We start from the raw sequence: 14,862 nt of genomic DNA, 5'->3' as shown, positions 1-14,862 counted from the left end.
GTTAAATAGGGCACCATCTAAACCTTTGAGACGACACCATATGAACTATGGTTTAGCAAGAAACCAAAGCTGTTGTTTCTTAAAGTTTGGGGTTGCGATGCTTATGTGAAAAAGTTTCAAACTGATAAGCTCGAACCCAAATCGGAGAAGTGCGTCTTCATAGGATACCCAAAAAGAAAATGTTGGGTACACCTTCTATCACATATCTGAGGGCAAGATCTTTGTTGTTAGGAATGGATCCTTTATAGAGAAGGAGTTTCTCTCGAAAGAAGTGAGTGGGAGGAAAGTAGAACTTGATGAGGTAACTGTACCTGGTCCCTTATTGGAAAGTAGTTCATCACATAAATCTGTTCCTGTGACTCCTACACCAATTAGTGAGGAAGCTAATGATGATGATCATGTAAATTTAGATCAAGTTACTACCAAACCTCGTAGGTCATCCAGAGTGAGATCCGCACCAGAGTGGTACGGTAATCCTGTTCTGGAGGTCATGTTACTTGACCATGATGAACCTACGAACTATGAGGAAGCGATGATGAGCCCAGATTTCGCGAAATGGCTTGAGGCCATGAAATCTGAGATGGGATCCATGTATGAGAACAAAGTATGGACTTTGATTGACTTGCCCGATGATCGGTGAGTCATTAAGAATAAATGGATCTTCAAGAGGAAGATGTACGCTGATAGTAGTGTTACTATCTACAAAGCTCGAATTGACGCAAAATGTTTTCTACAAGTTCAAGGTGTTGACTACGATGAGATTTTCTCACTCATATCGATGCTTAAAAGTCTGTTCGAATCATGTTAGAAGTTGCCGCATTTTATGAAATCAGGCAGATGGATGTCAAAATTGTATTCCTTAATGGATTTCTTAAAGAAGAGTTGTATATGATGCAACCAGAAGGTTTTGTCGATCCTAAAGGTGCTAATAAAGTGAGCAAGCTCCAGCGATCCATCTATGGACTAGTGCAAGCATCTCGGAGTTGGAATATATGCTTTGATAAAGTGACCAAAACATATGGTTTTATACAGACTTGCGGTGAAGCCTGTATTTACAAGAAAGTGAGTGGGAGCACTACAACATTTCGGATAAGTATATGTGAATGACATATTGTTGATCGGAAATAATGTAGAATTTTCTGGAAAGCATAAAGGAGTGTTTGAAAAGAGTTTTTCAAAGAAAGACCTCGATGAAGCTACTTACACATTGAGCATCAAGATCTATAGAGATAGATCAAGACGCTTGATAAGTTTTTTCAATGAGTACATACCTTGACAAGATTTTGAAGTAGTTCAAAATGGAACAGTCAAAGAAGGAGTTCTTGCCTATGTTGCAAGGTGTGAAGTTGAGTAAAGACTCAAAACCCGACCACAGCAGAAAATAGAAAGAGAATGAAAAGTCAATCCCTATGCCTCAGTCATAGGTTGTATAAAGTATGCTATGTTGTTTACCAGTCCTATTGTATACCTTAGCATGAGTCTGACAAGGGAGTACAATAGTGATCTAAGAGTAGATCAGTAGATAGCGGTCAAAATTATCCTTAGAGGGCTAAGGAAATATATCTCGGTTATGGAGGTGATAAAAGAGTTCGTCATAAAGAGTTACGTTGATGCAAGCTTTTTACATTGATCTAGATGACTCTAAAGTCTCAATCTGGATACATATTGAAAGTGGGAGCAATTAGCTAGAGTAGCTCCGTGCAGAGCATTGTAGACATAGAAATTTGCGAAATACATACGGATCTGAGTGTTGCAGACCCGTAGACTAAACTTCTCTCACAAGCTAAACATGATCACTCTTTGGGTGTAAATCACATAGCGATGTGAACCAGATTATTGACTCTAGTAAACCCTTTGGGTATTGGTCACATGGAGATGTGAACTAATCACATAAAGATGTGAACTGGATTATTGACTCTAGTGTAAGTGGGAGACTGAAGGAAATATGTCCTAGAGGCAATAATAAAGTTATTATTTATTTCCTTATATCATGATAAATGTTTATTATTCATGCTAGAATTGTATTAACCAGAAACTTAGTACATGTGTGAATACATAGACAAACAGAGTGTCACTAGTGTGCCTCTACTTGACTAGCTCGTTGAATCAAAGATGGTTAAGTTTCCTAGCCATAGACATGAGTTGTCATTTGATTAACGGGATCACATAATTTTAGAGAATGATGTGATTGACTTGACCCATTCCATTAGCTTAGCACGATGATCATTTAGTTTGTTGCTACTGCTTTCTTCATGACTTATACATGTTCCTCTGACTATGAGATTGTTGGAAATATGCCCTAGAGGCAATAATAAAATGGTTATTATTATATTTCCTTGTTCATGATAATTGTCTATTATTCATGCTATAGTTGTGTTATCCGGAAATTGTAATACATGTGTGAATACAGAGACCACAACACGTCCCTAGTGAGCCTCTAGTTGACTAGCTCGTTGATCAAAAGATAGTCATGGTTTCCTGACTATGGACATTGGATGTCATTGATAACGGGATCACATCATTAGGAGAATGATGTGATGGACAAGACCCAATCCTAAGCATAGCTTAAAGATCGTGTAGTTCGTTTGCTAGAGCTTTTCCAAATGTCAAGTATCATTTCCTTAGACCATGAGATTGTGCAACTCCCGGATACCGTAGGAGTGCTTTTGGTGTGCCAAACGTCACAACATAACTGGGTGACTATAAAGGTGCACTACGGGTATCTCCGAAAGTGTCTGTTGGGTTGGCACGAATCGAGACTGGGATTTGTCACTCCGTATGACGCAGAGGTATCTCTGGGCCCACTCGGTAATGCATCATCATAATGAGCTCAATGTGACCAAGTGGTTGATCACGGGATCATGCATTATGGTACGAGTAAAGTGACTTGCTGGTAACGAGATTGAACGAGGTATTGGGATACCGACGATCGAGTCTCGGGCCAGTAACGTACCGATTGACAAAGGGAATTGTATACAGGATTGATTGAATCCTCGACATCGTGGTTCATCTGATGAGATCATCGAGGAGCATGTGGGAGCCAACATGGGTATCTAGATCCCGCTGTTTGTTATTGACCGAAGAGTCATCTCGGTCATGTCTGCGTGTCTCCCGAACCCGTAGGGTCTACACACTTAAGGTTCGGTGACGCTAGGGTTGGTGAGATATTAGTATACGGTAACCAGAAAGTTGTTCAGAGTCCCGGATGAAATCCCGGACGTCACGAGGAGTTCCGGAATGGTCTGGAGGTGAAGATTTATATATAGGAAGTCAAGTTTCGACCATCGGGAAAGTTTCGGGGGCAAGCGATATTGTACCGGGACCACCGGAAGGGTCCCGGGGGTCCACCGGGTGGGGCCACCTATCCCGGAGGGCCCCATGGGCTGAAGTGGGAGGGGAACCAGCCCCTGGTGGGCTGGTGCGCCCCCCTATGGGCCTCCCCCTACGCCTAGGGTTGGAAACCCTAGGGGTGGGGGGCGCCCCACTTGGCTTGGGGGGCAAGCCACCCCCTTGGCCGCCACCCCCCCTTGGAGATCCCATCTCCTAGGGCCGGCGACCCCCTTAGGGGTCCTATATATAGTGGGGGGGAGGGAGGGCAGCCGCACTCTAGCCCCTGGCGCCTCCCTCTCCCTCCCATGACACCTCTCCCTCTCGCTAAGCTTGGCGAAGCCCTGCCGAGATCACCGTTGCTTCCACCACCACACCGTCGTGCTGCTGGATCTCCATCAACCTCTCCTTCCCCCTTGCTGGATCGAGTTGGAGGAGACGTCTTCCCAACCGTACGTGTGTTGAACGCGGAGGTGCCGTCCGTTCGGCTCTAGGTCATCGGTGATTTGGATCACGACGAGTACGACTCCATCAACCCCGTTCTCTTGAATGCTTCTGCTCGTGATCTACAAGGGTATGTAGATGCACTCCCCTTTCCCTCATTGCTAGATGACTCCATAGATTGATCTTGGTGATGCGTAGAAAATTTTAAAATTCTGCTACGTTCCCCAACAGTGGCATCATGAGCTTGGTCTATGCGTAGTTTCTATGCACGAGTGGAACACAAAGCAGTTGTGGGCGTCGATATTGTCAATTTACTTGCCGCTACTAGTCTTATCTTGATTCGGCGGCATCGTGAGATGAAGCGGCCCGTACCGACCTTACACATACGCTTACGTGAGACTGGTTCCACCGATTGACATGCACTAGTTGCATAAGGTGGCTGGCGGGTGTCTGTCTCTCCCACTTTAGTCGGATCGGATTCGATGAAAAGGGTCCTTATGAAGGGTAAATAGAAATTGGCATATCACGTTGTGGTTTTGGCGTAGGTAAGAAACGTTCTTGCTAGAAACCTATAGCAGCCATGTAAAAACTTGCAACAACAATTAGAGGACGTCTAACTTGTTTTTGCAGCATGTGTCGTGTGATGTGATATGGCCAAAAGGATGTGATGAATGATATATGTGATGTATGAGATTGATCATGTTCTTGTAATAGGAATCACGACTTGCATGTCGATGAGTATGACAACCGGCAGGAGCCATAGGAGTTGTCTTAATTTATTTATGACTTGTGTGTCAACATAAACATCATGTAATTACTTTACTTTATTGCTAAAGCGTTAGCCATAGTAGTATAAGTAATGGATGACGAGACAACTTCAAGAAGACAAGATGATGGAGATCATGATGATGGAGATCATGGTGTCATGCCGGTGACAACGATGATCATGGAGCTCCGAAGATGGAGATCAAAAGGAGGAAATGATATTGGCCATATCATGTCACTATTTGATTGCATGTGATGTTTATCATGTTTTACATCTTATTTGCTTAGAACAACCGTAGCTTAAATAAGATGATCCCTCGTAATAATTTCAAGAAAGTGTTCCCCCTAACTGTGCACCGTTGCGAAGGTTCATTGTTTCAAAGCATGACGTGATGATCGGGTGTGATAGATTCTAACGTTCGAATACAACGGGTGTACGCCAGATTTACACACGCAATACACTTATGTTGACTTGACGAGCCTAGCATGTACAGACATGGCCTCGGAACACGGAAGACCGAAAGGTCGAGCATGAGTCGTATAGAAGATACGATCAACATGAAGATGTTCACCGATATTGACTAGTCCGTCTCACGTGATGATCGGACACGGCCTAGTTGACTCGGATCATGTTTCACTTAGATGACTAGAGGGATGTCTATCTGAGTGGGAGTTCATTGAATAATTTGATTAGATGAACTTAATTATCATGAACTTGAAGGAAATATGCCCTAGAGGCAATAATAAAGTTATTATTTATTTCCTTATATCATGATAAAATTTTATTATTCATGCTAGAATTGTATTAACCGGAAACGTAATATTTGTGTGAATACATAGACAAACAAAGTGTCACTAGTATGCCTCTACTTGACTAGCTCGTTAATTGAAGATGGTTATGTTTCCTAACCATAGACATGAGTTGTCATTTGATTAACGGGATCACATCATTAGGAGAATGATGTGATTGACATGACCCATTCCATTAGCTTAGCACCCGATCGTTTAGTATGTTGCTATTGCTTTCTTCATGACTTATACATGTTCCTATGACTATGAGATTATGCATCTCTCGTTTACCGGAGGAACACTTTGTGTGCTACCAAACGTCACAACGTAACTGGGTGATTATAAAGGTTCTCTACAGGTGTCTCCAAAGGTACATGTTGGGTTGGCGTATTGTCGGAGAGGTATCTCTGGGCCCTCTCGGTAATACACATCACTTAAGCCTTGCAAGCAATGCAACTAATAAGTTAGTTGCAAGATGATGTGTTACAGAATGAGTAAAGAGACTTGCCGGTAACGAGATTGAACTAGGTATTGAGATACCGACGATCGAATCTCGGGCAAGTAACATACCGATGACAAAGGGAACAATGTATGTTGTTATGTGGTCTGACCGATAAAGATCTTCGTAGAATATGTAGGAGCCAATATGAGCATCCAGGTTCCGCTATTGGTTATTGACCGGAGACGTGTCTCGGTCATGTCTACATTGTTCTCGAACCCGTAGGGTCCGCACGCTTAATGTTACGATGACAGTTTCATTATGAGTTTATATATTTTTATGTACTGAAGGTTGTTCGGAGTCCCGGATGTGATCATGGACTTGACGAGGAGTCTCGAAATGGTCGAGACATAAAGATCAATATATTGGACGACTATATTTGGACACCGGAAAGGTTCCGGGTAAGATTGGGACAATACCGGATCACCGGGAGGTTATCGGAACCCCCCGGGAGGTATATGGGCCTTATTGGGCCTTAGTGGAAAGGAGGGGAAAGGGGCAAGGGAGGGGGCGCACCCCCAAGCCCAATCCGAATTGGTAGGGGGCCGGCCCCCCTTTCCTTCCTCCCTCTTTCCTCTTCCTTCCCTCTCCTACTCCTAATGGGAAAAAGGGGAGTCCTACTCCCGGCGGGAGTTGGACCCCCCCCCTTGGGCGCGCCACCCTCCTTGGCCGGCCCCCTCCTCCACTCCTTTATATACGGGGCAGGGGGCACCCTAGAGACACAACAATTGATCATTGATCTCTTAGCCGTGTGCGGTGCCCCCCTCCACCATAATCCTCGATAATATTGTAGTGGTGCTTAGGCGAAGCCCTGCAACAGTAGAACATCAAGATCGTCACCACGCCGTCGTGCTGACGGAACTCATCCCAACACTTTGTTGGATCGGAGTCCGGGGATCGTCATCGAGCTGAACGTGTGCAAAAACTCGGAGGTGCCGTAGTTTCGGTGCTTGATCGGTCGGGCCGTGAAGACGTACGACTACATCAACCGCGTTGTTATAACGCTTCCGCTTTCGGTCTACGAGGGTACATAGACAACACTCTCCCCTCTCGTTGCTGTGCATCACCATGATCTTGCGTGTGCGTAGGAAATTTTTGAAATTACTACGTTCCCCAACAGAACTTAGTCTAAAATCTTTACATTATGTCTTGTATATCAAATGGCCCATGCTAATGTTGCCCTCAACTTCAACGCGTTCCTAGAGAAAACCAAGCTGAAAGATGATGGCAGCAACTATACGGACTGGGTCCGGAACCTGAGGATCATCCTCATAGCTGCCAAGAAAGATTATGTCCTAGAAGCACCGCTAGGTGACGCACCCATCCCAGAGAACCAAGACGTTATGAACGCTTGGCAGTCACGTGCTGATGATTACTCCCTCGTTCAGTGCGGCATGCTTTACAGCTTAGAACTGGGGCTCCAAAAGCGTTTTGAGAAACACGGAGCATATGAGATGTTCGAAGAGCTGAAAATGGTTTTCCAAGCTCATGCCCGGGTCGAGAGATATGAAGTCTCCGACAAGTTCTTCAGTTGTAAGATGGAGGAAAATAGTTTTGCCAGTGAGCACATACTCAAAATGTCTGGGTTGCATAACCGCTTAACTCAGCTGGGAGTTCATCTCCCGGATGACGCTGTCATTGACAGAATCCTTCAGTCGCTTCCACCAAGCTACAAGAGCTTTGTGATGAACTTCAATATGCAGGGGATGGAAAAGACCATTCCTGAGGTATATTCAATGCTGAAATCAGCGGAGGTGGAGATCAAAAAGGAACATCAAGTGTTGATGGTTAATAAAACCACTAAGTTTAAGAAAGGCAAGGGTAAGAAGAACTTCAAGAAGGACGACAAGAGGGTTGCCGCGCCTGGTAAGCAAGCTGTCGGGAAGAAGCCAAAGAATGGACCCAAGCCTGAGACTGAGTGTTTTTATTGCAAGGGAAGTGGTCACTGGAAGCGGAACTGCCCCAAATACTTAGAGGACAAGAAGGCCAGGAACACTAAAGGTATATGTGATATACATGTAATTGATGTGTACCTTACCAGTACTCGTAGTAGCTCCTGGGTATTTGATACCGGTGCGGTTGCTCATATTTGTAACTCAAAGCAGGAGCTGCGGAACAAGCGGAGACTGGCGAAGGACGAGGTGATGATGCGCGTCGGGAATGGTTCCAAGGTCGATGTGATCGCCGTCGGCACGCTACCTCTACATTTACCTACGGGATTAGTTTTAAACCTCAATAATTGTTATTTAGTGCCAGCTTTGAGCATGAACATTGTATCAGGATCTCGATTAATTCGAGATGGCTACTCATTTAAATCCGAGAATAATGGTTGTTCTATTTATATGAGAGATATGTTTTATGGTCATGCTTTGCTGGTGAATGGTTTATTCTTAATGAATCTCGAGCGTAATGTTACACATATTCATAGTGTGAATACCAAAAGATTTAAGGTTGATAATGATAGTCCCACATACTTGTGGCACTACCGCCTTGGTCACATAGGTGTCAAACGCATGAAGAAGCTCCATGCAGATGGACTTTTGGAGTCTCTTGATTACGAATCATTTGACACGTGCGAACCATGCCTCATGGGTAAAATGACCAAGACTCCGTTCTCAGGAACAATGGAGCGAGCAACCAACTTATTGGAAATCATACATACTGATGTGTGTGGTCCAATGAGTGTTGAGGCTCACGGTGGCTATCGTTATGTTCTCACCCTCACTGATGACTTGAGTAGATATGGGTATGTCTACTTAATGAAACACACGTCTGAGACCTTTGAAAAGTTCAAGGAATTTCAGAGTGAGGTTGAGAATCAACGTGACAGAAAAATCAAGTTCTTGCGATCAGATCGTGGGGGAGAATACTTGAGTCACGAATTTGGCACGCACTTAAGGAAATGTGGAATAGTTTCACAACTCACGCCGCCTGGAACACCTCAACGTAATGGTGTGTTCGAACGTCATAATCGCACTCTATTGGATATGGTGCGATCTATGATGTCTCTTACCGATCTACCACTATCATTTTGGGGCTATGCTTTAGAGACTGCCGCATTCACTTTAAATAGGGCTCTGTTGAAATCCGTTGAGACGACACCATATGAATTATGGTTTGGGAAGAAACCTAAGCTGTCGTTTCTAAAAGTTTGGGGATGCGATGCTTATGTCAAGACACTTCAACCCGAAAAGCTCGAACCCAAATCGGAAAAATGCATCTTCATAGGATACCCTAAAGAAACTATTGGGTATACCTTCTACCTCAGATACAAAGGCAAGATCTTTGTTGGCAAGAATGGATCCTTTCTAGAGAAAGAGTTTCTCTCGAAAGAAGTAAGTGGGAGGAAAGTAGAACTTGATGAAGTATTGCCTCTTGAACCGGAGAGTGGCGCAGCTCAAGAAAATGTTCCTGAGGTGCCTGCACCGACTAGAGAGGAAGTTAATGATGATGATCATGAAACTTTAGATCAAGTTGCTACTGAACTTTGTAGGTACACAATGACACGTTCCGCACCAGAGTGGTACGGCAACCCTGTCTTGGAAATCATGTTGTTAGACAACGGTGAACCTTCAAACTATGAAGAAGCGATGGCGGGCCCAGATTCCGACAAATGGCTGGAAGCCATGAAATCCGAGATAGGATCCATGTATGAAAACGAAGTATGGACTTTGACTGACTTGCCCGATGATCGGCGAGCCATGGAAAATAAATGGATCTTTAAGAAGAAGACAGACGCGGATGGTAATGTAACCATCTATAAAGCTCGGCTTGTCGCTAAGGGTTATCGACAAGTTCAAGGGGTTGACTACGATGAGACTTTCTCACCCGTAGCGAAGCTGAAGTCCGTCCGAATCTTGTTAGCAATTGCCGCATTTTATGATTATGAGATATGGCAAATGGACGTCAAAACGGCATTCCTTAATGGTTTCCTTAAGGAAGAATTGTATATGATGCAGCCGGAAGGTTTTGTCGATCCTAAGAATGCTGAGAAGGTGTGCAAGCTCCAATGCTTGATCTATGGGCTGGTGCAAGCATCTCGGAGTTGGAACATTCGTTTTTATGAGATGATCAAAGCATTTGGGTTTACGCAGACTTATGGAGAAGCCTGCATTTACAAGAAAGTGAGTGGGAGCTCTGTAGCATTTCTCATATTGTATGTGGATGACATACTGTTGATGGGAAATGATATAGAATTCTTGGAAAGCATAAAGGCCTACTTGAACAAGTGTTTTTCAATGAAGGATCTTGGAGAAGCTGCTTACATATTAGGCATCAAGATCTATAGAGATAGATCGAGACGCCTCATTGGTCTTTCACAGAGTACGTACCTTGACAAGATATTGCAGAAGTTCAATATGGATCAGTCAAAGAAGGGGTTCTTGCCTGTATTGCAAGGTACGAGATTGAGCACGGCTCAAAGCCCGACCATGGCAGAAGATAGAGAAAAGATGAGTGTCGTCCCCTATGCCTCGGCCATAGGGTCTATCATGTATGCTATGCTGTGTACCAGACCTGATGTAAACCTTGCCGTAAGTTTGGTAGGAAGGTACCAAAGTAATCCCGGCATGGAACACTGGACAACAGTCAAGAATATCCTGAAGTACCTGAAGAGGACTAAGGATATGTTTCTCGTTTATGGAGGTGACGAAGAGCTCGTCGTAAAGGGTTATGTGGATGCTAGCTTCAACACAGATATGGATGACTCTAAGTCACAAACCGGATACGTGTATATTTTGAATGGTGGGGCAGTAAGCTGGTGCAGTTGCAAGCAAAGCGTTGTGGCGGGATCTACATGTGAAGCGGAGTACATGGCAGCCTCAGAGGCAGCACAAGAAGCAATCTGGGTGAAGGAGTTCATTACTGACCTAGGAGTCATTCCCAATGTGTCGGGCCCGATGACTCTCTTCTGTGACAACACTGGAGCTATTGCCCTTGCCAAGGAGCCCAGGTTTCACAGGAAGACCAGGCATATCAAGCGTCGCTTCAATTCCATTAGTGAAAGTGCTCAAAATGGAGACATAAATATTTGTAAAGTACATATGGACCTGAATGTAGAAGATCCGTTGACTAAACCTCTCCCTAGAGCAAAACATGATCAACACCAGAACTCTATGGGTGTTCGATTCATCACAATGTAACTAGATTATTGACTCTAGTGCAAGTGGGAGACTGTTGTAAATATGCCCTAGAGGCAATAATAAAATGGTTATTATTATATTTCCTTGTTCATGATAATTGTCTATTGTTCATGCTATAATTGTGTTATCCGGAAATCGTAATACATGTGTGAATATATAGACCACAACACATCCCTAGTGAGCCTCTAGTTGACTAGCTCGTTGATCAAAAGATAGTCATGGTTTCCTGACTATGGACATTAGATGTCATTGATAATGGGATCACATCGTTAGGAGAATGATGTGATGGACAAGACCAAATCCTAAGCATAGCTTAAAGATCATGTAGTTCGTTTGCTAGAGCTTTTCCAAATGTCAAGTATCATTTCCTTAGACCATGAGATTGTGCAACTCCCGGATACCGTAGGAGTGCTTTGGGTGTTCCAAGCGTCACAACGTAACTGGGTGACTATAAAGGTGCACTACGGGTATCTCCGAAAGTGTCTGTTGGGTTGGCACGAATCAAGACTGGGATTTGTCACTCCGTATGATGGAGAGGTATCTCTAGGCCCACTCGGTAATGCATCATCATAATGAGCTTAATGTGACAAAGTGGTTGATCACGGGATCATGCATTACGGTACGAGTAAAGTGACTTGCCGGTAACAAGATTGAACGAGGTATTGGGATACCGATCGAGTCTCGGGAAAGTAAAGTACCGATTGACAAAGGGAATTGTATACGGGATTGATTGAATCCTCGACATCGTGGTTCATCTGATGAGATCATCGAGGAGCATGTGGGAGCCAACATGGGTATCCAGATCCCACTGTTGGTTATTGACCGGAGAGTCGTCTCGGTCATGTCTGCGTGTCTCCCGAACCCGTAGGGTCTACACACTTAAGGTTCGGTGACGCTAGGGTTGTTGAGATATTAGTATACGGTAACCAGAAAGTTGTTTGGAGTCCCGGATGAGATCTCGGACGTCACGAGGAGTTCCGGAATGGTCCGGAGGTGAAGATTTATATATAGGAAGTCAAGTTTCGACCATCGGGAAAGTTTCGGGGGTAATCGGTATTGTACCGGGACCACCGGAAGGGTCCTGGGGGTCCACCGGGTGGGGCCACCTATCCCGGAGGGCCCCATGGGCTGAAGTGGGAGGAAAAACAGCCCCTGGTGGGCTGGTGCGCCCCCCATGGGCCACCCCCTGCGCCTAGGGTTGGCAACCCTACGGGTGGGGGGCGCCCCACTTGGCTTGGGGGGCAAGCCACCCCCTTGGCCGCCGCCCCCCTTGGAGGTCCCATCTCCTAGGGCCAGCGCCCCTTAGGGGTCCTATATATAGTGGGGGGAGGGAGGGCAGCCGCACCCTAGCCCCTGGCGCCTCCCTCTCCCTCCCGTGACACCTCTCCCTCTCGCTAAGCTTGGTGAAGCCCTGCCGAGATCACCGTTGCTTCCACCACCACGCCGTCGTGCTACTGGATCTCCATCAACCTCTCCTTCCCCCTTGCTGGATCAAGTTGGAGGAGACGCCTTCCCAACCGTACGTGTGTTGAACACGGAGGTGCCGTCCGTTCAGAGCTAGGTCATCGGTGATTTGGATCACGACGAGTACGACTCCATCAACCCCGTTCTCTTGAACGCTTCCGCTCGCGATCTACAAGGGTATATAGATGCACTCCCCTTTCCCTCATTGCTAGATGACTCCATAGATTGATCTTGGTGATGCGTAGAAAATTTTAAAATTCTGCTACGTTCCGCAACAGAGATTATTCAACTCCCGAATACCGGAGGAACACTTTGTGTGCTACCAAACGTCACAACGTAACTGGGTGATTATAAAGGTGCTCTACAGTTGTCTCCGATGGTACTTGTTGAGTTGGCATAGACCGAGATTAGGATTTGTCACTCCGATTGTCGGAGAGGTATCTTTGGGCCCTCTCGGTAATGCACATCACTATAAGCCTTCCAAGCAATGCAACTAATGAGTTAGTTGCGGGATGATTTATTACGGAATGGGTAAAGAGACTTGCCGGTAATGAGATTGAACTAGGTATTGAGATACAGACGATCGAACCTCGGGCAAGTAACATACCAATGACAAAGGGAACAACGTATGTTGTTATGCGGTTTGACCGATAAAGATCTTCGTAGAATATGTAGGAGCCAATATGAGCATCCAGGTTCCTCTATTGTTTATTGACTGGAGATGAGTCTCGATCATGTCTATATAGTTCTCGAACCCGTAGGGTCCGCACGCTTAAAGTTGAGTGATGATCGGTATTATGAGTTTATGTGTTTTGATGTACTGAAGGTTGTTCAGGGCCCCGGATGAGATCAGGGACATGACGAGGAGTCTCGAAATGATCGAGCCATAAAGATCGATATATTGGAAGGCTATATTCAGACATCGGAAAGGTTCCGAGTGATCCGGGTATTTTTCGGAGTACCGGGGGAGTTACCGAAATACGGGAGTACATATGGGCCTTAGTGGGATTTAAGGGAAAAAGAGGAGAAGCCACGAGGGCTAGCCGCGCGCCCCCCATGGGCCTAGTCCGAATTGTACTAGGGGAGGGGCTGCGCCCCCTCTTTCCTTCTCCTCCCCCTCTCCTTCCTTCCCCCTCCTAGTAGGACTAGGAAAGGAGGAATCCTACTCCTACTAGGAGGAGGATTCCTCCTCCCCTTTGACGTGCCTAGAGAGGCCGACCGGCCTCCCCTCCCTCCTTTATATACGTGGGGAGGGGGGCACCCTAGAGGACACACAAGTTGATCAGTTGATATTTTAGCCATGTGCGATGCCTCCTCCACCATAATCCACCTCGGTTATATCGTAGCGGTGCTTAGGCGAAGCCCTGCGTCGGTAGCATCATCATCACCGTTATCACGCTGTCATGCTGACGGAACTCTCCCTTTAAGCTCTGCTGGATTGGAGTTCGTGGGACGTCACCGAGATGAATGTGTGCTGAACTCGGAGGTGTCGTACGTTCGGTACTTGGATCGGTCGGATCGTGAAGACGTACGACTACATCAACCACGTTCTCATAACGCTTCCGCTTACGGTCTATGAGGGTACATGGACGACACTCTCCCCTCTCGTTGCTATGCATCACCATGATCTTGCATGTGTCTAGGATTTTTTTTGAAATTACTACGTTCCCCAACATGGGTCACCTACCAGTCCGGCGCACTCCTCAACTAGGACGCCTGCCGGGTCTGAGGCCGCCGCAGCCACCTGCCACCAATCCATCTTCAGAGCTGTACTGCTGCATCTACCTTGTCCTGTCTAGCTGCCGTCGATGCCACCATGACGCTAGACCGCGTCACACTCCTACATGAGTCCATCTCCGTGCATCGGACGCAAAGTCACCATAGCGCCATGCCGTCGAGACCCGCCGCCATCAATGAGTGAGATGCCGCACCGCTCCACCAAAGAATCCGTCCTCTGGTCCTGCATCCAGCCGCTGCTCAAATAACGATGCCCCCATGAGGAAAAACGACGCCCAAAGCACCACATCATCTGATCCGGAAACTCCGGGTCTAGGTTTTCACCCAGAGTAGCGCAAGCAAGTCGATAGAAGCTGCAGAGGCGATGTCTTCAACAAGATAACGACGTGAAAACGCCGGCATCGCCCGCCATGACTCGAGTCATAGAACGGTTTTCACCGGCAGCCACATCTCCCCACTCGACACCGGGACTGGATGCGAGAATCCACAACCATCTAGCCGACCACCTCCGGCGAAGAAGATGGCCACCACCTCCACGCCCAGGCCAGGCTGGAGCCCCCGACGTCCTCGTGTCGCAGGCCTAGTCTAGAGGCCGCTTGCCGCGCCAGAACAAAGGATGCGCACGATGGCTCGAGGAACCACCATCCAGATCCGGATGGGATCCAGATCGGGCACCCTAGCCGCCGACGTGATCTC

The sequence above is a fragment of the Triticum aestivum genome, chromosome 5A (assembly GCF_018294505.1).
Source record: "Triticum aestivum cultivar Chinese Spring chromosome 5A, IWGSC CS RefSeq v2.1, whole genome shotgun sequence".
NCBI lineage: Eukaryota > Viridiplantae > Streptophyta > Magnoliopsida > Poales > Poaceae > Triticum > Triticum aestivum.
Note: the sequence above shows the minus strand (reverse complement) of the source record.